This window comes from Dendrobates tinctorius, unplaced genomic scaffold (assembly GCF_039654945.1).
Source record: "Dendrobates tinctorius isolate UK_male_01 unplaced genomic scaffold, ASM3965494v1 ptg000027l, whole genome shotgun sequence".
NCBI lineage: Eukaryota > Metazoa > Chordata > Amphibia > Anura > Dendrobatidae > Dendrobates > Dendrobates tinctorius.
In genome coordinates, this window is record NW_027361695.1 from 16,085,592 (window position 1) to 16,110,432 (window position 24,841).

The following is a 24,841-nucleotide window of genomic DNA, read 5'->3' on the forward strand; positions in this document are numbered from 1 at the left end:
TTTGTGTTCATGTTATTGCTCTTCTCCAGCGTAGACTGGCAGGGGGGGCTCCGCCTGTGTGTGGTAGGTTTCTTCTTTGCTCCTTCCTACCAGGCCAGCAGCTGGTGCATAGATCCAATCCTGGGTCAGGAGAGCTTCTGGGCTGCTTTTTTCCTCACTTCCCTGCCTGAACTCTAAGTAGATGTGAGATCCTGGGCAGCTAAAGGACCTGTGTTGATGTCATTACCATGTGACCAGTCACGTGCTTGGGAGGAGGAGTCAGACGCAGGGCTGTGCTGGTGCTGGAGTAGAAGTGTCAGCTTGTGTTACAGTGCAGGGTCTTATATCACATCAGTGGGGGAAGTATAGTAACCCTGTATACATGGGATCAGAGGGTCCCTGCAGCAGAGCTGTGTGTGCAATGTATGTGAGACCAATCTGTCTGTCACAACTGTTGTCGGGTGTCCCAGGACCAGGGGCTCTTTCCCTGTGGCTATGCGGAGTGGGTGGTGCTCTATGGAGTGGGCGTTGCTCGATACATACACACACACTCACACATTCATACACTCAGCTTTATATATATATATATAGATGTAAGTAATATAATACTAAAATATCCCCTTTTAGTAATTTTATTTCCTTGTCTACATAGCACAAATTACACATACATAGGACTAAGATAATTTGATGTGTAGACAAATAATTGTGTCTTGAAATAACAATGTGAGCAAAAAAAACACATCAAGTGATCATGAAATGATGTTGGATCTTCCTGTAAGTTTGGGTGTTATCAAATAAATTAATAAAACAAACATTTTAAAGTGTTCAGGAGCATAAAAATGTATTTAATCCATTTATATGTAAATTAATTACTTTACTATTTGAGTCAAATTATTGCTTCATATCTGGACCATCTGGAAGCTTTTTCTTCTTTTTTTTTGCAGCTGAGTCACTGGAAAGTTTGTGTCGGTGCTCTGTGCTGTTATTACATTGAATGTTCAGCAGTTTTCTCGTATAGACTAAAAGTGAAAGTTAATGGCCTGACCGTGTCTCTTAAGTAATAAAATTTCACACAGTTTTTCGAAGGTAATCATTTCTGTGACTTGGGCATAACTTCAAGCTCGAAATAATCCACTTTCAACTCTAATGTTCATTCAGTTCTAACTAAATATTTTTTATTAGGTAAAAGAGGTATTGCTTGGTTCTAGGACCCTTACTTATGGTGTGAAAGAGGGTCCTATGACTATATACTCTGACTCACAGTAATCTCTATCTCCAGGATCATCTCTCTCTCTCTGGAGGACCTAACTTGTCCTGCAATACACAGACCAATCATTAATATAACTGGACACTTCGAAATGTCTCTTTTCCATTATGGTGGCGCTGCAGGGAAGTTAAACACTTTCCACCTGGTTACAGCTTTTCACTGTAGGTTCCAGTAGAGGGACATATGCAGGCATCGCCCAAATTAAAGAACCTTTTAAAGAGGACCTCCAAAAATGTAAAAAGTGTCGAGTTTTCACTCTGATTTTTACTCCAAATGTTTCCCTGACAGTACAGTTTTTTTATTTTATTTAAATCCGTCTTATGGTTTCAGAAATATAGGCAATTTAATTTAGTGCAAATTTTTATGGTCTTTTCCAAGGGGGTGTGGCTCACATGATAATTATTGAAAACAACCTAAAAACACTCCCCAGAGGATCCTGTAAGCCACAAACCCATGGAAAACACTTAGAAATTAGTAATAAATAAAAAAGACCCTATCTTTGGAACCGTATGGCAAAACTGAAAACCCAATAGAGAGTCATGGGAATAAAATAAGAGCATAAGCTGGCTTATTTTTGACCAGGAGACAAAAGCAATTGATTTATTCAAAGCATACCTGTTCTTCTACACAAAATCTATGGAAAAACATGATTTTCCTGTCACTAGAATTTAAAACTGCTTTTGATAGATACCAGTTTAAATGATCCAGAACTATCCATTATGCTCTGTAACTTAATGCTCTTTTCTTGTTATTGGATAACTTCTCTTCATCAATATTCTTCTGTTAGCACCACAAGTCCAAGAACTTCCGTAGCCTAAATTTCCCGAATGCATTGGGCCCTGCTCCTGTATAATGACTTGCTCTGACCTGAAAGCTCTCTTTTTTGTTATGTCTTTATGCAGTTGACAGAGGAGTAAGTGCAGAGAGAGAGACAAAGACCTGCCCGCACTTCCTGAATTCCATCTTAGTATCTTTGCTGCTGGAGATGGATTGAACTTGACAACAGGCAGCGGACAGAAAGTTTGAAAGAAGGAAGATGCCTAATGTTTGGGCAGCATAATTTTATTTTGCACATGTTTAGCAGATTATCTATTAAACAAGATACATTTGTGTGAAGGTAAAGGAACCATTTAACTCAATGTTTTAATTTGGGTTCCAGATTCTAGGAAACTCCTCTTGAAAGGGATTATACACTTTTTCATTATTTTAACAAAGGTGCTTAGACCATAATTTTACAGCATTTACTAATATAAATGTGTTATGGGATTTCCTCGTTTGCTGGTTTGTGCAGACTTCCTCTGATACTACATAGCTCTTCTCTATGTATGATGGCTGTTGTAGACAACCATGTGACCACACCTGGCCACCAGTCTTGCCCAATTGAAAAGAAGCTTTCTCTTGTGCACTGTTTTTCTATTGGATGAGCATCTGGTCACATGATCCATCATCAGCATTCATTCTTTATCCTTATACTCATTTGCACATGGAAACATGAGAAGCAATGGAAAGAAACAGAAAGGGAGAAGACACAGATTAGATATTCGAAAAAACTTTTTGACAGTGAGGGTGATCAATGAGCGGAACAGGCTGCCATGAGAGATGGTGAGTCCTCCATCAATGGAAGTCTTCAAACAGAGGCTGGACAGACATCTGTCTGAGATGGTTTAGTGAATCCTGCATTGAGCAGGGGGTTGGACACAATGACCCTGGAGGTCCCTTCCAACTCTAACATTCTATGATTCTATGAAGAAGTACAGGAAGAGAACCGGTAATACTTAAGTAATAGTACTGTAAAATTGTGTTTGAAAAATATTTATTAGAATTAAGTGGCCAACCTCTTTAAGCAGTCCACAAATAGTGATGAGTGAGTATACTCGTTGCTTGGGTTTTATCGAGTATGCTCGAGTGTCCTCCGAGTATTTTGGCATGCTCGGAGATTTAGTTTTCGTCGTCTCATCTGCATGATTTGCGACTTGTAGACAGGCTGAATACATGTGGCCTGCCGGTGGTCTGTGCCGACTGTCCGGGGGTCTGTGCAGGCTGCGGGGGTCTGTGCAGGCATCATCCGATGGGACTACAAGTCATATATATGTAGTATATATGTATGTTGCATGCATGTAGTATATATGTGGCATATATGTAGTATGCATGTTGCATGCATGTAGTTTATATGTTGTATGTATGTATGTTGCATGCATGTAGTATATATGTAGTATGTATGTAGCATGTAGCATGTATGTAGTATGTATGTTGCATGTATGTAGCATGTATGTAGCATGTAGTATGTATGTAGTATGTATTTTTTTTTTTTACATTCAACACATAGGCCGGATGATGGGACTACTACTGTCCCATCATTGGCTAATGTGTCAATCACCATCATGGTAGCAGGCATCGCCCAATGGGACTTGTAGTCCCATCGGGCGATGCCTGCACAGACCCCCGCAGCCTGCACAGACCCCCGGACAGTCGGCAGAGACCACCGGCAGGCCAGCACAGACCCCCGGCAGGCCGGTACAGACCCCCGGCAGTCCGCACAGATCCCCGGGCAGTCGGCACAGACCCCTGGCAGGCCGGCACAGACCCCCGGAAGGTCCGTACACACCCCCGAGAGGCTGTACAAGGACAGAAAAGGGTTTTTCTTATTCCGATACCGGAGGTCCCATAGACTTGAATGGGACTTCCGGTATCGGAATCGGCGATACCCAATACTTTTTTCGTATCGGGCCGATACCATCCGATCCGATATTTTAGGGTATCGGATGGTATCGCTCAACACTAATCATAAGTAGATTGAATTCTATTTAAAAGTAATGTAAAATACATTTGGAATTGGACATTTTTTATTATAATGAAAATTGGAAATATTTAGGGTTGCCTAAAAGGGTTTTCCAAAATTGCATATTGATGGCCCAAGCTTACCTTTTGGAAAATGCAGAGAATTAATTCACGACACAATTTTGCATTCAGCCTTCACATTTCTATACACAGAATAAAAATGGTTATTATTATTACCAAACATTTTCGCTTTGCTCACGTTCAACTCCCATGTCTTCCGAGTTCCCACTGTCCTTGTTTGTGCCTTCAATAAAACAGGGGAAAAAAACAGCCGCAGCGTGTTTTGCTTCTAAAGGCTGAATGCATTTAACTCAATGACAAGTTTCACCCAGTTTTCAAAAAGCGGAGCTGCCATTTCAAGGATGTTATGCTGTTTTAACCATGTAAAAGAAAATCACATAAATGAGTCCACTGTGTAACCTCCAGATGGTTCCTTTGTTATTATTAAAAGAGTCTTTGAAGCCCTTGAGGCTCGGATGTGATATCCTGTAATGAAAATACAATCCTACCATCAGTAAAACAGCAGCGAGGTTTATGTGTACAATGAGGGACAGTGAAATTCATGCAGGGTAATAAGAGGATATTTACAAAATGTAATAAGGATTTACAGCATCTGAAAATGTGAAATTTCCGGAAGATTTATACCTACCGTATATATAAACCTATGTATTGATAAACAATTGGCCGAGTAAATTACTGCTCCGATTCATCAAGGCCTACATTATTCCCACCGGTCTTGATGATGGGGCGTGTTGTAGTCGATGGCGCCTCTTAATCGGGTGCGTGTTCCAGTGGCGCATATCTGGCTGAAATTGGGGTGAAAATGTCGAAAGTAGTAACATTTTTGGCACAACCTCGCAAAGCTAAATAAATTGTGACTTTTCAAAGTGTTTTAAGAAGTAGAAAAAAAGAATAACTATGGTTTGACAGACACATCCCAAAATGTAATATTTTTACTCAGTGATGCAGAAAACACCAAATACATATAAATGAAAAGGGAAAACCAATTAAAACCATGCACAAAACTAATGTGCCACAATGAGAAAAACTATCTAAGCTGTGAAAAGCAAATTAAAAAAAATTAATTAATTTTTATATATATATACACAGCATATGTTTGTGTGTGTGTATATATATATATATATATATATATATATATATATACACACACACACAAACATATGCTGTGTATATATATATAAAAATTAATTTTTTATATATATACAGCTCTGGCAAAAAGTAAGAGACCACTGCAAAATTTTCAGTTTGTCTGATTTTTCTCTTTATATTTTTGAGTAAAATGTAAATTGCTAATTTATTCATGTCTCCGAATTTCCAAGCACTAAATTTTGTATTTATTTTCAGAAAATAAGAAATGGTCAAAATAACAAAAAAAAAATGCAGTGCTGGCAGACCTCAAATAATGCTAAGAAAACAAGTTCATAATCATTTAGAAACAGCAATACTAATGTTTTAACTCAGGAAGAGTTCAGAATTCATTATTTTGTGGAATAACCATGATTTTTAATCCCAGCTTTTATGCGTCTTGGCTGCTTTCCACCAGTCTTTCACGCTGCTTTTGGGTGACCTTATGCCACTCCTGGTACAAAAATTTTAGCAGTTCTTTTTAGTTTGATGGCTTGTGACTATCCATCATCCTCTTGATTACATTCCAGAGGTTTTCAGTGGGGTTCAGGTCTGGAGATTGGGCTGTCCATGACAGGGATTTGATGTGGTGGTCCTTCATCCACACATTGATTGACCTAGCTTTGTGGCATGGCGCATTGTCCTGCTGGAAAACCCAGTCCTCAGAGTTGGGGAACATTGCCTGAGCAGAAGGAATCAACTGTTTTTCCAGGATAACCTTGTATGTGGCTTGATTCATACGTCCAATTCCAGCCTTGTTGAAGAATCCCCAGTGGGGGTGAGAAGGAAGTTTTTTACACAACAATAACAAATATCACATGAGTAGTCCCAGTAAAAAGTAATAAGAAAAATGTGAATTAACACTTTGGATGAATATCAATCCATAGGAGAGGATAGGGGAGTTGAAGAATAAGAAAAATTTCCTGTTATGGATAAAGAAATCCGCATGCTTATTGGCAAAATTCTGCTTCCTCAGGAGGTCAATGTCTTTTACTCCAAATTTCTGACGTAAACACTTTGATGCATCGGGGCCTACATGTTTTCTAAGTAATACTATTTAATACAACAGAATCACCTTTCAGCTTAATATACAGTATTTAATGCATCAATCAATAAGTCATTTTAAGACTATTGAAAATGAATTGTTTTCCTGTTTTGCAAACCGCGAGTCCACCGCATCAATTACCATCAAAATGTCATAAATTTTTGTCCAGTTTAATGATTTTGTGAAATTTGAAAAGAAATAATAATCAGCGGAGGGCCAATCAGAAGAATATGGCAGTTCATAGACCATTTCAAAATCATTGAGTTTTTGCTGGGATGGGAACTATGAGACATATGAGCAGGAGCATTATTCTTCAAAAAGTTGACAAATTGGTAACATTTTCCTCACTGTTTTTCCACAATTTTTGCCCAAAGTCTGGTTAATAGAGATACGTAATATTCTCTTGTAAATGGCTTTCCATGCTCAAAGTAATCCACAAAAGTTATGCCATGTTCATCGCAGAAAAAGGAGGGAAAAACTACATTTTTTCCAAAGACTTCTGAAAGCAAATCTTTTAGGGCCAAGGAGAATGTAAATCTTTTCACTTCTTAGACAACCCTGTTCTCATCCATAACATCTTTTCTGCCATATTTAAAATCAGCAGCCTAGTTTTTAATGGTTGAATTAGATGAACATTAAACTCCTAATGTTGTCGACATGCAATCATAAATTTCTTTATGATACTGTCCTTTCAAAACAGATATTTAAAGGGGATATCTGGGACGTTGCGAAAAACACAAAAAGGTGCCTAAACACTAAGAGGCAGACTGCTCCTGCTGGTGATTCATCTTGCTCTGCCTCTTTCACGCAGCTTCATTTCCACTCCACTCTGTGGACAGGGCGGGACTTATAACGTCATTCTGATTGACAGCCGGACACTCATTTCGCAACTGGGGGAGACGACTCTCAATCTGCATGACGTTGGAAGTCAAGCTATGTCGACAGAGCAGGTGAGAAAAGATGCTGCCACTCTGTTGATGTGATGTCAGCAGAGGCAAATCATTCGCCGGCAATCTGTGACCGCTCTATTCCGGTGAAGAACGATGTTAGGCAAATTTTTTGTTTTTCAAAAAGTCCTGGATATCCCCTGTAACGACTGACTGAACAATACTCGATTTTTGCTGACATTACAAACGTCACCAAATATGGTTAACTTTTTTTAACCACAATATCAAAAATAGCTAAAACTGCAAAAACTTAGCACATGCACTTGTCAAAATTAAAGCTTGTTTACATAGAAATAGGATTTATTTTTGTCTGCCAGAAATATTCAAGGCCAACTATTTATCAATACCTCAGCTCATTCTAAGTTTAGGAGTCGGTGAATAGTCAGACTCATAAGCATTGATTGCCTGCCTGAATGAGCACACATAGAGAACTGTCAATCAGTGATTTAGACCACCCATTGGACTCCTAAGATCAGGGTGAGGAATAATTAAAATAAATAAATTATTTGTTTAATTGATTCTGTCCAGCTCTTTCTGTCCTACAAAGGGTTCACACAAAACTTTGTTGTAATACATTTCCTTTAGTCATTCCAGCACTATTTTTCTAGTTGGAGCAGCCTGAAAAAGAGCTGGAGAAACCCAGAAAATACAGTGTGGAAAAAAAGTATTTAGTCAGCCACCAATTGGGCAAGTTCTACCACTTATAAAGATGAGAGAGGCCTGTAACTGACATCATAGGTAGACCTCAACTATGAGAGTCAAAATGAGAAAACAAATCCAGAAAATTGCCTTGTCAGATTTGGCAAGATTTATTTTTCAAATCATGGTGGAAAATAAGTATTTGGTCATTAACAAAAGTTCATCTCAATATTTTCTTATATGTCCTTTGTTGGCAATGACAGAGGTCGAACGTTTTCTGTAAGTCTTCACAAGGTTGGCACACACTGTTGGTATGTTGACCCATTCCTCCATGCAGATATGCTCTAGGGCAGTGATGTTTTGGGCCTGTCTTTGGGCAACATGGATTTTCAAATCCCTCCAAAGGTTTTCCATGGGTTTGAGATCAGGAAACTGGCTAGGCCACTTCAAGACCTTCTTATGCTTCTTATGAAGCCACTCCTTCGTTGCCCTGGTGGTGTGCTTGCGATCATTATCATACTGAAAGACCCATCCACGTTTCATCTTCAATGCCCTTGCTGATGGAAGGAGGTTTACACTCAAAATTTCGCGATACATGGCCGCATTCATTCTTTCATGTACACGGATCAGTTGTCCTGGTCTCTTTGCAGAGAAACAGCCCTAAAGCATGATGTTACCACCCCCATGCTTCACAGTAGGTATGGTGTTCTTTAGATGCAACTCAGCCTTCTGTCTCCACCAAACAGTTTTATTTCTACCAAACAGTTGCACTTGGTTTCATCAGACCATATGACATTCTCCCAATACTCTTCTGGATAATCCAAATGCTCTCTAACAAACTTCAGATGGGCCCAGACATGTCCTGGCTTAAGCAGGGGGACACATCTGGTACTGCAGGATCTGAGTCCCTGGTGGCGTAGTGAGTTACTGATGGTAGCCTTTGTTACGGTGGTCCCAGCTCTATGCAGGTCATTCATTAGGTCCCTGTTATGAACTCATTTTCTGCTCCACCAGTTGAGAGTTCCCCTTCCGTTCTCCCTCTGGGGGTGACAGGAGGAAGTGAGGTTGGTTTAAGTGGTAGTGATCTGCCACCTGATGAGGAAGATAACGATTGGATCTCTGGAGTATCAGACTGGATATAAGACAGCCGACGCCCTATCCTAGTGCTGGTGATTCAGTCTGCTTCTCAGGTCCTGGACTTCAGCTCTCTTCCAGTCTTCTCAAGTTAAGTTTGTTTTTTGCTTATGTTCACACTTGCGCTTGTTGGTCAATTCAGTTTCTTGTGTAATCAGCCTGCCCCTGCTGGGGCTATGCTGAATTTCCACTCCTATTTATCAGTATTTGCCAATCTGCTTTTTGTCCCTTATTAGATTGGCCTCTTTTTGCTCTGTCTCAGAATATTTCAGAGTGCTTATATAGGTTTTGAAGTCTAGTGTCTTCAGGGTTAATTTTGCTATCAGAAGTGTTGGACAATATTTTTGTAGGTTTTTTTGGCAGATTGCAGACAGTGTCTTTCCTTTCCTGTCCTTTTTAGTTAGCCAGGCCCCATCGTTTGCTCAGCCTATTTTCCTGCCTTTGTTTGTATTTTCATCTTGTTTCACCGTCAATACATGTGGGGGGCTGTCTTTCCTTTGGGGTCTGCTATGGGGCAGTTAGTTTTCCTCTTTTCCTGCTTTAGGCTTATGTAGCTCTCCGGTTGTGATGAGGCATCTAGGACCATCGTAGGAACACTCCACGACTGCTGCTAGTTGTGCGGTTGAGATCAGGGATCTGCAATCTGCATAGTTACCAACTTCTCTGGTTTTGTGAGACTTAGCTTGTTGTCTTTTTTTTCCATCCTCGGTGACCCATTCATAACAGAGTCACCAGCCTTACCTCAGATTCTAGGGTACTCAAAAGCAGGAAAGAATAGTTAAAGAAAAAAAAAAGTGTCCGAATTTTTTTTTTTCTTAATCTATTTTTTCCTCTTTTTTCTCTGGGGCCGTAGGAGGATTTTTTTCCTAATGGAGATTAAGCAACTGTCTGATCGTGTGGAGCAGCTTGCTGCTGAAGTACAGGGAATTTCCACCTACCTTATTCAGTCACATGCTGCTGAACCCAACATTCCTACTCCTGATGTGTTTTCTGGGGATCGGTCTAAATTTCTGAATTTTAAGAATAATTGTAAATTATGTTTTGCCTTGAAGCCTAACTCATTGAGGAGCTCTGTGCAGCAGGTTTAAATTGTCATCTCCTTGCTGCGCGGCGATCCCCAAGATTGGGCTTTTTCTCTGATACCTGAGAATCCTATTCTGACTAATGTGGATGCATTTTTTCAGGCCTTGGGGTTGTTGTATGATGAACCTAATGCCGTTGATCAAGCTGAGAGAACCCTGTTGGCATTAAACCAGGGTCAGAATCCTGCTGAGTTGTACTGTCAAAAATTCCGAAAGTGGGCGGTCCTTACTACATGGAATGATAGTGCATTGGCAGCTCTCTTTCGGAAAGGTTTGTCAGAGACCATAAACGATGTTATGGTGGGATTTCCTGTTCCCTCTGGTCTGGATGGCTCTATGTCATTAGTCATTCAAGTTGATCGGCGTTTACGTGAACGTAAAACTACACAGGAGGCGCTGCCACCTTTTGATCAAATGTCTGAACCTATGCAATTTGATGGGGTTTTGTCTAGGGTGCAACGTCGGGAGTTTAGAAGGTGTAATAAGCTGTGTTTTTTCTGTGAAGATGCCTCTCATACTATTTCTGTCTGCCCTAAATGAGAGAAACGTTTTGCACACACATTTGCTGTGGGCAGTATACAACCTAAGTTCCTTTTGGCAATTACTCTGATGTGCTCCTTGTCCACATTTTCCACTAAGGCTTTTCTGGATTCAGGAGCAGCTCTGAATCTGATGGATTTGGACTTTGCTAAACGTTGTGGTTTGTCCATAATGCCTCTGCAGACACCTATTCCTTTGAGGGGTATTGATGCCACTCCTTTGGCGGAGAATAAACCTCAGTTTTGGACCCAGTTGATAATGCGAGTTGCCCCAGACCACCAAGAAAATTGTAAATTTTAGGTGCTGCATAATTTGCATGACACTATTGTTCTGGGGTTCCCCTGGTTGCAAACTCATAACCCAGTTTTGGATTGGAAATCTGTGTCTGTGGTGAGTTGGGGTTGTCAGTGTGCTCTTAGGGTCGCTCCTGTTTTCTCTTCCTCTCCTCAGTCTCATGATATTCCTGATTATCTGGCTGATTTCTCTGATGTTTTTAGTGAGAGTAAGTCTGTGTCTTTGCCTCCTCATAGGAGTTATGACTGTGCAAGTGAGTTAATGCCTGGGTGTAAATTTCCCAAGGGTCGGCTTTTCAACTTATCTGTACCCGAACATGATGCTATGCGATCCTGTATTAAGGAGTCGTTGGAGAAGGGTCATATTAGACCATCCTCGTCACCGTTAGGCGCTGTTTTTTTTTTGTGGCCAAGAAAGATGGTTCATTAAGACCGTGTATTGATTATCGTTCCCTTAACAAGATGATGGTTATATATCAATACCCGTTACCTCTGATGTCTGATTTATTTTCCAGAGTTAAGAGTGCCTGCTGGTTTACTAAGCTTGACCTCAGGGGGGCGTATAATCTTATTCGCATCAAGCACGGGGATGAATGGAAGACGGCGTTTAATACTCCGGGGGGACATATTGAGTACCTGGTGATGCCTTTTGGGCTCACTAATGCCCCTTCTGTCTTCCAGTCCTTTATGAATGATATTTTCTGAGACTTTGTGGATACGTTTTTGTTCATCTATCTGGATGATATTTTGATCTTTTCTAGTGATTGGGATTCCCATGTGGAACATGTCCGGACTGTGTTCTGGATTTTGAGGGAGAATTCCCTGTTTGTTAAGGGACCGAAGTGCCTCTTTGGTGTACAGAGGATTTCATTTTTGGGATTTATCTTGTCTCCATCGACTATTGAAATGGACCTGGCCAAGGCACAGGCCATTTATGATTGGGTACAGCCTACTTCTTTGAAGGCTCTTCAGAAGTTTTTGGGTTTTTCTAATTTCTATCGTAAATTTATAGGTAATTTTTCTAGTATTGTCAAACCAGTTACTGATCTGACCAAGAAGGGAGCTGTTGTGCTGAATTAGTCTCCTGAGGCTGTCTCAGCATTTCAGGAGCTTAAGCAGAGATTTACTTCAGCTCCAGTTTTACGGCAATCTGATGTCTCACTTCCATTTCAAGTGGAGGCGGACGCTTCTGAGATTGGTGCAGGAGCTATTTTGTCCCAAAAAGACCCTGTGACTTCTAAGATGAATCCATGTGCCTTCTTTTCTCGAAAGTTTTCCCCATCTGAATGCAACTATGACGTGGGGAATCGGGAATTGTTGGCCATGAAATGGGCATTTGAGGAGTAGAGACATTGGTTGGAGGAAGCTAGACATCAATTTGCGGTCCTCTCCGATCACAAGAATCTGATTTATCTGGAGTTGGCCAAGCACTTGAATCCTAGACAGGCTAGATGGGCCTTGTTTTTCACGCGTTTTAATTTTGTGGTCTCTTTTCTTCCGGGCACTAAGAATGTTAAGGCAGACGCCCTTTCTAGAAGTTTCTTTGCTGATTCTCTTAATGTGACCGAGCCTACTACTATCCTAGGTGAGGGGGTAGTTCTTTCTGCCATTTCGCCCAATTTGAGACGCGCCCTGGAGGAATTTCAGGAGGATAAACCTAGGGTTGCCCTATGGGAAGATTGTATGTTCCTGACCAGTGGAGAAAGAGAGTGATGACTGAAGTCCATTGCTCCGCATTGGCTGGTCATCCGGGTATTTTTGGTACCAGAGATTTGGTGAGTCGGTCGTTTTGGTGGCCTGCCTTATCTCGTGATGTCAGGAATTTTGTACAGTCCTGTGGGACTTGTTCTCGGGCTAAACCCTGTTCTCGTTCTAGTGGGTTGCTGATGCCCCTGCCGGTGCCCAAGAGGCCATGGACCCATATCTCAATGGATTTTATTTCTGCTCTTCCTGTCTCTCAGAGAATGACTGTTATCTGGGTGATTTGTGATAGATTTTCGAAGATGGTCCATCTTGTACCACTCCCAAAGTTGCCATCTTCCGCTGAGTTGGTGCCCTTGTTTTTACAACAGGTGGTTCGGTTACACGGGATTCCTGAGAACATTGTGTCCGATAGAGGGGTCCAGTTTGTTTCCAGATTCTGGAAAGCCTTTTGTTCCAATCTGGGAATTCAGTTATCCTACTCCTCCGCGTTTCATCCCCAGACCAATGGGCAGACTAGGAGAACAAACCAGACCCTGGAGTCTTATTTAAGATGTTTTATATCTGCTGATCAAGATGATTGGGTCTCATTTTTGCCCTTGGCCGAATTTGCGCTGAACAATAGAGCTAGTTCTTCCACTCTGATGAAACCCATTTTCTGTAATTTTGGGTTTTATCCTCGATTCTCTTCAGGGCAAGTGGAATCTTCGTCCTGCCCAGGTGTGGACACTGTGGTTGTGAGAATGCAGCAGATATGGGACCAAGTGGTGGATAAGTTGTCACTCTCTCAGGAAAAGGCCCAGCGTTTATCCAACCGGTGTAGGACCATTGGTCCCCGATTTAAAGTGGGTGATATGGTTTGGTTGTAGTCTAAGAATATTCCTATGAAGGTTGCATCTCCAAAATTTAAGCCAAGATTTATTGGACCTTATAAGATTTTGGAGATTCTTAATCCTGTTCCTTTTCGATTGGCTCTTCCAGTTACGTTCAAAATCCATAACGTATTTCACAAGTCACTGTTGAAGAGGTTTGTTGAGCCAGTAGTTCCTGTGGCGGCACCTCCTGATCCTGTATTGGTTAAAGGCAATGTGGAATATGAAGTAGAGAAAATATTGGATTCTCGTTTGGTTAGACGGAGACTCCAGTATTTGGTCAAATGGAAGGGTTATGGCCAGGAGGATAATTCTTGGGTCTCTGCCTATGATATTCATGCCAATAAATTGGTTCGTGCTGTTCACCGGGCCCATCCTGATCGGCCTGGTTGCATGGATGAGGGTTCGGTGACCCCTCCTCAAGGGGGAGGTACTGTTATGAACTCATTTTCTGCTCCACCAGTTGAGAGTTCCCCTTCCGTTCTCCCTCTGGGGGTGACAGGAGGAAGTGAGGTTGGTTTAAGTGGTAGTGATCTGCCACCTGATGAGGAAGATAACGATTGGATCTCTGGAGTATCAGACTGGATATAAGACAGCCAACGCCCTATCCTAGTGCTGGTGATTCAGTCTGCTTCTCAGGTCCTGGACTTCAGCTCTCTTCCAGTCTTCTCAAGTTAAGCTTGTTTTTTGCTTATGTTCACACTTGCGCTTGTTGGTCAATTCAATTTCTTGTGTAATCAGCCTGCCCCTGCTGGGGCTATGCCGAATTTCCACTCCTATTTATCAGTATTTGCCAATCTGCTTTTTGTCCCTTATTAGATTGGCCTCTTTTTGCTCTGTCTCAGAATATTTCAAAGTGCTTATATAGGTTTTGAAGTCTAGTGACTTCAGGGTTAATTTTGCTATCAGAAGTGTTGGACAATATTTTTGTAAGTTTTTTTGGCAGATTGCAGACAATGTCTTTCCTTTCCTGTCCTTTTTAGTTAGCCGGGCCCCATCATTTACTCAGCCTATTTTCCTGCCTTTGTTTGTATTTTCATCTTGTTCCACCATCAATACATGTGGAGGACTGTCTTTCCTTTGGGGTCTGCTATGGGGCAGTTAGTTTTCCTCTTTTCCTGCTTTAGGCTTATGTAGCTCTCCGGTTGTGATGAGGCATCTAGGACCATCGTAGGAACGCTCCACAACTGCTGCTAGTTGTGCGGTTGAGATCAGGGATCTGCAATCTGCATAGTTACCAACTTCTCTGGTTTTCTGAGACTTAGCTTGCTGCCTTTTTTTTCCCTCCTCAGTGACCCATTCATAACAGGTCCCCCTGTGTGGTTCTGGGATTTTTGCTCATCTTTCTTGTGATCATTTTGTCCCCACAGGGTGAGATCTTGCGTGGAGCCCCAGATCGAGGGAGATTATCAGTGGTCTTTGTATGTCTTCCATTTTCTTATTATTTCTCCCACAGTTGATTTCATCACACCAAGCTTCTTGCCTATTCAGTCTTCCCAGCCTGGTACAGGGCTACAATTTTATTTCTGGTGTCCTTTGACAGCTCTTTCGTCTTCACCATAGCGGAGTTTGGAGTGTGACTGTTTGAGGTTGGGGACAGGTGTCTTTTATACTGATAACAAGTTTAAACAGGTGCCATTACTACAGGGTAATGAGTGGAGGACAGAGGAGCCTCTTAAAGAAGACTTTACAGGTCTGTGAGAGCCAGAAATCTTGCATGTTTTTAGGTGACCAAATACTTATTTTCCACCATAATTTGCAAAATAAATCTTGCCAAATCAGACAAGGTGATTTTCTGGATTTGTTTTCTCATTTTGACTCTCATAGTTGTTGTCTACCTTTGATGTCAATTACAGGCCTCTCTCATCTTTTTAAGTGGGAGAGCTTGCACAATTGGTGGCTGACTAAATATTTTTTCCCCACTGTAGGTGATTTAGTAACAGGCGTACTATTCAAAAAATATGCTTCTCTGTATACTCAGAACTGTATATTTTTCAGCTGTGATGTGGACAACAAAGTTGACGGTGGCTATTAAAAATTAGTGCAATTTCACTGTCCCTTAACGTGCAGCTGTCCAGAATTGTTGACTTGTGTAATTATAGCATCAAATTGAATTGTGACAAAGTTTGGGAAATGTGACGTGTGAAACCAAGAACACCAAGTTATATTCTGGGACATCATGTAATTTATTAAAATATGAAAGGCAACATTCTCCTGCTGCATTCCCCAAACAACTTAATAGGCTTTTAGGCATGCCATGCTATGGTCTACATTCTGGACCCCAATGCAAAATTTGTGACAGTTTTCCCTACACACTATACACCATTTATACTACCGGTGCCTTTTTTGTTTAGCAAATGGTCTTTTTGGTCCCTGAAGCACCTGGACCAGGCGGAACTGCTACGTGAACACCACCTATAGCTGTGCCCTTGCTTTCCTTTGCCTTTTTCAGTTGAAACTCAAGGATGGTAACAATGGCAAAGTATTGTACAGTAGAAAAGCAACCTTTTTGTACAGCATGCCATTTTAAGAAATTAATAAATCACATATGAATTTCCCGATGTGCCATGTGACCAAAATGGTAGCCAAAGGGGAATAGGAGCCAGGTCCCTTTGTAAAGGAGAGAATGACTAATGAAATCAATTATTAACCTTACATAAGCTAGTTCAAATGTGGTGTGGCAAGATGGCATCTGCATCCTGGAACTACGCCCTGGAGTCCTTAGAATGTACACTGAAGGCCAAATATGGAATAGACCTACCATGGACCTATTACAGACTGACATGATGGCTGCTCAGAAGCTTTGTGATGCCCTCTTCCTCTCTGCTACATGATCTTTTGTTTGTACTAATAAAATCAGTTCTGTGCCAGCTATTGAATAGAATCATAGAATCATAGAATCGTAGAGTTGGAAGGGACCTCCTGGGCCATCTGGTCCAACCCCCTGCTCAAAGCAGGATTCGCTAAATCATCCCAGTCAGATGTCTGTCCAGCCTCTGTTTGAAGACTTCCATTGAAGGAGAACTCACCACTTCTCGTGGCAGCCTGTTCCACTCATTGATCACTCTAACTGTCAAAAAGTTTTTTCTAATATCTAATCTTTGTCTCCTCCCATTCAGTTTCATCCCATTGCTTCTAGTATTTCCTTGTGCAAATGAGAATAAAGTTGATCCTTCTACAGTGTGACAGCCCTTTAGATATTTATAGACAGCTATTAAGTCTCCTCTCAGTCTTCTCTTTTGCAAACTAAACATTCCCAAATCCTGCAACCTTTCCTCATAAGACAGGGTTTGCAGACCGGTCACCATTCTGGTCGCTCTTTTCTGAACTTGCTCCAGTTTGTTGATGTCTTTTTTAAAATGTGGTGCCCAAAACTGGACACAATATTCCAGATGAGGTCTGACCAAAGAGGAGTAGAGGGAAATAATGACTTCACGTGATCTAGACTGTATGCTTCTGTTAATACATCCTAGAATTGCATTTGCCTTTTTTGCTGCTGCATCATACTGTTGACTCATATTCAGTCTGTGATCTATTGGTATACCCAAGTCTTTTTCACATGTGCTGTCACTTAGCCCTATTCCTCCCATTCTGTATATGCTTTTTTCATTTTTATTGCCCAGATGTAGTACTTTGCATTTCTCCCTGTTAAAAACCATTCTGTTAGTTGCTGCCCACTTCTCCAGTTTATTTAAATCTTTTTGAATCCTCTCTCTCTCTTCTCTAGTATTAGCTATCCCTCCTAGCTTTGTGTCATCAGCAAATTTAATCAGTTTACCCTCAATTCCTTCATCTAAATCGTTGATAAAGATGTTGAACAATACAGGGCCCAGGACAGAGCCCTGTGGTACCCCACTTGAGACATTCTTCCAACTGGATGTGCAGCCATTTACGACCACTCTTTGGGTCCGATCACTAAGCCAGTTATGAATCCACCTAACAGTTGCCTTGTACATTCCATACTTAGTCATTTTTGCAATAAGGATTGTATGAGAGACTTTGTCAAATGCTTTGCTGAAGTCAAGATATACTATATCTACAGCATTTCCTTGATCCACCCAATCAGTGATTCCATCATAGAAGGAAATTAAGTTAGTCTGACATGACTTATTAGTTACAAACCCATGCTGACTCTGTTTAATCACTTCATTCTTATCCAGGTACTGACATACATGTTGTTTAATAATTTCTTCAAAGATCTTTCCTGGTATAGAAGTCAGACTCACCGGCCTATAGTTGCCTGGGTCCACCTTCTTCCCCTTTTTGAAGATAGGAACAACATTTGCTCTTCTCCAGTCTTCTGGGACTTCTCCTGTTCTCCAAGAATTTTCAAAGATTATGGAGAGGGGTTCAAAAATTTTGTCTGCTATCTCCTTCAGTACTCTGGGGTGTAATTCATCTGGACCTGGAGAATTGAATTCATTTAGGTTAGCTAAGTGTTTCCTCACTATCTTTCTGTTTATAGATATCCTGGATTCTTCTATTCCCTTAATAGGACAGTGAAGAACAGTTGATGTTACATTTCCTTTGTCAGAGAAAACAGATGCAAAATAGGAATTTAAAAGTTCAGCCTTCTCAGCATCCTGTCTTACCATTTCATCATTTTCATTCTGTAAAAATCCTATAGCATCTTTGACTTTTCTTTTACTTATGACATATCCCCAAAATCCTTTATTATTGCTTTTGACATTTCTTGCAAGCCTCAATTCATTTTCAGCTTTAGCTAGTCTGATCTGTGCCCTGCAGGTTCTGCAGACAGCATTATATTCTTCTTTAGATATGCCTCCCTCTTTCCATTTTATAAACATTTTTTTCTTCCTTTTTAGCATGTGCTTAAGTTCTGTGTTCATCCATCCTGGTTTCCTTAAATGCTTCCTATTCTTCCCTCTTTTCGGAATTGTTAACAACTGTGCTTTGAGAATTTCATTTTTCAAGATTTCCCATCCTTCCTGGACATTTTTGTCTTTAAGGATATCCAGCCATTGGATCCCTCCAATTCTCTTTCTGAATCCCTTAAAATCTGCCTTTCTGAAATCTAACCTTGACGTCTGAGTCTTCACAGGTCTTCCTCCTCTAGTTATGCAAAATTCTAAAATAGCATGGTCGCTACTTCCTAGGGTCCCAGCCACTTTTACCTCCTCAACCATATTGCCGAGAGAGGAGCACACATCTGACATTGAGTCCGATATATTTCTTCTATGCATGCACTCGGCTCATATCTATTAGGTCAGGGGCAGACAATCACTATGATCTCACCTTAAGAGATCACTCCAACACCTTGAGTGTGTGGAAATTATCCCTGTGCACTTTAATAGCAGAGGAGTAGACCTCTTCAAGCAGCTCCTCTTGGTATTGTACTGCTCGTAGGTTTTTAAGCCAAATTTATTAATGCTTTCCCCACCTGTTTCAGACATTTCTGACTCCTGGCCTATATAATTTATTGTCTCCTATTTGGACAAAATTTCTAATTTGGAGACTTAAGATTTAGAGGGTAATTATACTATTGAGCAACAAGCCATCATGTGTGAGAAATAACACTACTTCTAGTCATTAAATGACTTAGGCTGGTTTCACACTTGTGTTTTTTTGCGCTGTATTTTAGCGCTAAAAAACGCATGCTCTTTTTTCCCTATATTTTGCATGGGATGTGCTTATGTGCGCATACACATGCGTTTGTATGTGTTTTTACGCGCATGTGTTTTTTTGTGGTGTGCGCTCGGGCGCACAAAATGCATCCTGTTGCATTTTTTGGGCGTCCGACTTGCCTCAAAAAAACGCATGCGCGCACAATGCGGTTTTTTTTACATCAAGACACCCATTGTAAGTCTATGGGTGCGCATATGTGCGCATTGGCATGCTCATGTATGCGTTTTTTTGCGCCTGCGTTTTTTTTTGACCATTGGTTAGACAATGGAAATTAGGGGTTTGGTTTAGAGTTAGGGTTAGTTAAGGGGGTTTAGGGTTAGGGTTAGGGTTAGGGTTTGGGTTAGGGTTAGTATGGTTTGGTTAAAGGTTAGGGTTTAGGGTTAGTTAGGGTTTAGGGTTAGGGTTAGGGTTAGTAGGGTTTGGTTAAGGGTTAGGGTTAGGGTTAGTATGGTTTGGTTAAGGGTTAGGGTTAGGGTTAGTATGGTTTGGTTAAGGGTTAGGGTTAGGGTTAGTAAAGTCATGATTTGGGTTAGTGTTAATCCTAACCCTATCTTGATTTTTTTGGTGAGGCCAACTAATGTTGGAAAAAAACGCAAACGCGGTAAAAACGCACTAAAAACGCATAAAAACGCTGCGTTTGTTTCATGCATGCACATAAACATGCTTGAAAAACCACAGCATTTGTATGCGTTTGTATGCATTTTTTCCATGCGTTTTTTTGCGGGAAAAATGCGCTGCAAAAAAAAGCAAGTGTGAAAGTAGCCTTATATCCTGAAATTTCACCAATTTTCTCCACTGCAGGTTATTACCTTTCAATTGACTCTCATCTTGTGGGCGCATATCTGCTTTTATCTTTCCGATACACAACACAGCACACAGTGATAAATTCCTGCTCTCTATTCCTTTTTTAACACACACAGAACAGTAGTAGTAGCAGCATAGAGGAAATTATACAGCAGTACTGAGCAATGTAGATGTGACTCCATCTCCGTTGTATTAAAAAGCTCAGTACAATCTTTCTGTGTCTTCCTGTCTGTGTTTTCTTACTCTGCTCCTCACACCTTCTGCACTTTCCCATTTCCCCTATCTATAGAGTATAATTGGAGGCGCAATCTGACACCTCACTATTCTTGCATTGACCAAGATACATTTAAATAGTTTTTCAGAGTGGAAAGTGAAATCAAAAAGGGGAGTATTCCATTGATAAGATATATTATTAGTTTTCTTATATTCACCTGTGGTATTGATTAATATAAAGTTTGATGAATGTATAGTTGCCTTGTAGTGATGAGCTAACGTGCTGGGATAAGGTGTCATCTGAGCATGCTCGGGTGCAAACAGAGACTTCGGCGTGCTTGAAAAATATGTTAGTGTCCCCGCGGCTGCATGTCTTGCTGCTGCTCGACAGCTGGAACATATGCATAGATTGCCTAGCAAACAGACAATCCCTGCATGTGTAGTGGCTGTCGAACAGATACGAAACATGCAGGCGGGGGGACTGGAACATTTTTTTCGAGCACGCCGAAGTCACTCGGTTAGCACCCTAGCATGCTCAGATAATACCTTATCCCAGCACGATCGCTCATCACTATTCTCTTGCAATCGATGCTGAGTAATTAAAAAATCATAAAAAAAATATATTTGACTCTTTAGAATCAAATTATTATTAAAAAAAGATAAATGTTTCTAATAACAGTATGTTAAATTTCATGATACCAGAACACCCACATCAAGGGCAACTCATTATCATAACATACATTGAACCTAAAAAACAAACGACACACTTCAAAGTTAAGGTAAGGACCTAATTTCACGTTTTTCACATTTTCTAAAGTACCTAAAAAATTCACAAGACTTTTAATATATCCATTTTTTTCCTGACTTGGTACATGTAGTACATTGTTAATAATTCACACTGAAAACCTAATCGGTGGTAATGGAATGCCCGTGATCTATGCGTTCTAAGGAACTGGCTTACAGTCCGCGCTTAATAGACCTTCAATGTCATTACAAAATGAATCATTGTCTTCCTTGCCATTATCTTCGCTCCTGCATCTGATCTATGTTTCATTAAATTGTTTGTGGCTATGGAAAAGGTGAAATATCTAAATCTGAAAAATATAAGGTAGCGTTTTCTTTCTTTACATCAAAGCCATCATGTCCGGAGGACATGTCAGATGTTCTGTTCTAAAAATGTTTAGATCACGTAAAGTCCATCCCTCTTGGTTAACACATATTATTAGTAGCCCGGGAAAAAAAAACATACAAGATGATTTCCGTAAAATTACAAAGTAGCACAGCATAGCATGCAATTAATTTTGCTCCACCATCTGTTCTTATTCACTGCTGTATGTGCTCTCTACAATGCGGTCTTGACCAATAGTTGCAAGACATTACGGAAATTAAGGGTCAACTTAGCTGCTTGTACCATATACTGCGATAATAAATTACATAATAAAAATAATGGTCTCCTATTAATCCTAACCGTAGGCTGGTCTTCACAAGGCCTTCAGTGTTTCGCCGGCTGCTATGTGTCGGAAGAAGTGGAGTGATAGGTGGGCGCTTTAATTGCTACTGCCAGAGACTGACTGTGGCATTGAAGGGATTAACAGCAGCACTTGGAGCACAGCTCTGCTTGCTGCTGTAAGAGGCAGATGATGGCTGTGTAGCAAAGCCATCATCTTCCAAGTATGAAGCAGACTAGTATTTTGAAAGAAGATGGAGACAAAAGCGCAAGATAGGGTCTTATCCCACAAATAAAATAAGCGGTTTTTCCAAAAACTGCTCACCTGGTATTCAGTAGTCAAGGCATGTATAGATAAGGGCTGCCGCAGATCTACAAGTCAGTCACCGACTATATGAAACAGTACTCTTGCAAAGGAGAGTGGATTTTGTCCGCGCTGCCCAAATGATGAAATTCCAGATGGTTATTGAAGTTTAACAGTGGTTTATTCAACGCGTTTCAAGATTTTTCACAACCCCTTCTTCAGGAATACCACGTAAAACATCTTTTAGTGGTGTTTCCTGAAGAAGGGGTTGCGAAAAACCTTGAAACACATTGAATAAACCACTGTTAAACTTCAATAACCTTCTGGAATTTCATCATTTGGGCAGCGCGGACGAAATCCACTCTCCTTTGCAAGAGTAAAGTATGAAGCAGACTCAGATACTGGACATATCCAGAGGTGAGAAGCGTGAGATGGCCAGTTTAAAAAAAATATATATTACTTTGTTGGAGGATGTTTAGGGTATGTGCACACGGAGTTTTTTGGCTCTGCGGATTTTGTAGTAAAATCCGCAGATAAATCCACAGAACTAAAGTCCTGCGGTTTATCTGCGGATTTGCCTGCGGTTTCACACCTCATAATGGATGAGGTGTGAAACCGCAGCGTTTCTGCACAAAAGAATTGACATGCTGCGGATTGTAAACCGCAGCAAAACCACGCAGAAAAATCCACAGCATGTGCACAGCGTTTTCCAGTTTACCATTGAAAACAATGGTACTGTACAACGCACCTAAATCTGCTGCTGACCCTCAGCTGCAGAAACACTGCGGATCCGCAGCAGAATCCGCACCGTGTGCACATACCCTTATGTGTCTGCATATGGCCACTTAGAGGTTTTGATGTAAACGACAACTTGTGGGGAGCTTTGCAATTATGCATTACTATGATGAATTGAATTTGTATTGATGGAAATCACACTTCTTACCAAATCTGAAAGTAGAAGCGGGACAAACCTGTATTTGCAAACACATGCTCATGGAACACTTTCGAAAACTTATTTACAATATTATCCTTGCAATGGCTGGTAATTGAGAATGAACATTCCTAGGCACTCTCATTTCCTGATTATCATATCAAAACAGGCAGCCAAATATAGACGAATGAGCAAAATTCTGGTTCATTTGAAGGAATAATTTTTAAGCGTGCTTAAAAATTATCGTTCCTGGAAGCAACCGAACATGTGCTGCCGAGGACAATATTTTAGGTGCACATGAAGATTGTACTAATGATCTGTGGGCATGAAAGTGCAGACGGCATGTTTAAAGTAATGCCTGCTGATCGGATAACATGTAGCCAATCGGGTGGTCTTATTGGCCAGTGTACATACAGCGTAAAGGATGAAAGTCAAACTGTCATGATCCAGGACAGGGTTTCGCTTTGGCCCGTCCTGGTTTGATTGGGGGTTTAATTGTTCTGCCTCTCCCTGGCAGAGGGCGGCTATTTAATGCTCACTGGACCTAGGTTCGGTGTCAGTTACACTCCTGCCCTCGGCTGAGTTAGTTGACCTTGTGCGCACGTGTGCCTTGTGCCTGATATCTTGCTTGCTTGTTTGGTTTTGATTCGGTTCTGTCCCTGTTACGAGTTCTGCCTGTCCCTCTTGTACTGCGCTATCTCTCGTGTATGACTCTCTGCTTGTGACGCGACTTCTCTCTGCTCGTCCCCTTGGTACCGCATCGCCCTCTTGTGTATGACCTTTGGCTTTGTCTGACCTCCCATCTGTTTACCCCTTCTGTACCTCGCTGTCCGTACTGTGAACGACCTCCGTTTTGCCTGACTCTGAGTTTGCTGTCTTCTGTGAAAGCAGGATGCTAAGCCCAGCCCCCTTGCAGTCACATGACCGTAGGTCCCATGCCAGCTTGCTAAACTGCATCACTAAGGTCCTGTGCACCTATACTTTCTGGCTATTCTGGTCCCCAGGGGTCCCTACAGTGAGGGTGAGTCCCTGCTCAGCGAAGGCTGTACACCGGCGCTGTCAGGATCCTGATACAAACAACCTGATCTATGTTGGCAGAAAACACACTGATCAATATATGGGAAGATATAGTAACTAACAATGTATATGGTGCAGCTAAAGAGAAGAAAACTAATTCTGATTGTACAAAAACACATTACACAGGCTCAATGGTTTAATAACTAAACAGGGGTGGGAAGGGGTGAAGGAATGAGCAGATAATTAAATGATTTGTCTGCATTTCCTCCTATTAGCGGGAAGACACATTATCTACAACTCAATTTTCGACAACTCTCCAGTTCAAGTAGAACAATATCAATTAGGAGACTCCGCAGGAGAAGCATTATGATCAACAGAACAAGAAGCAAGTAAAATATGAATACAGAATAATGTAAGACAAGAGCGGTGCTAGAGAACAATAGCGTGCTAAATACGCCATTCTATTCCATAATGCCAGTTCAACTTACTGTGTCAAGTAACGCCACAAAATAATACTGCACAGCAACGCTCATTTAGCATTCGATAAAAGTGTTCCGATAAGCATAAATATTAATAAATATTTTTTTTTACTATGGGGTTTAAATCTAATTTCTAAAAATTCTATATTTTTCTGGTGTATATTAACTTGTATTAATAATAATTAATTCTATTTATATGGATTTTCGCCATCAAAAAATAACCTGAAGTTTAAATCAGGATTTTGTGTTAAATGTATATTAAACACAGTCAATTTTCTTTTTTGGGTGGGGGGGTTCAAATCGCCATTTACATTGAAAATAAAAGTTAACTTTTCTAGACTCAATTCCCTTTGTTTCAAGAAATTCACAGGTACATTAGCAGTAATAGACTGACTCAGACCTTATTATTTGTATGGAAGCATTTATTGAGAGTGTGCAAGAGTTTCTGTGAAGGGAGGTGGAGGAGGTGAGCTTTGACATTAACTATTGTGAATAGTGGATCTCGTGTTTTTTACTG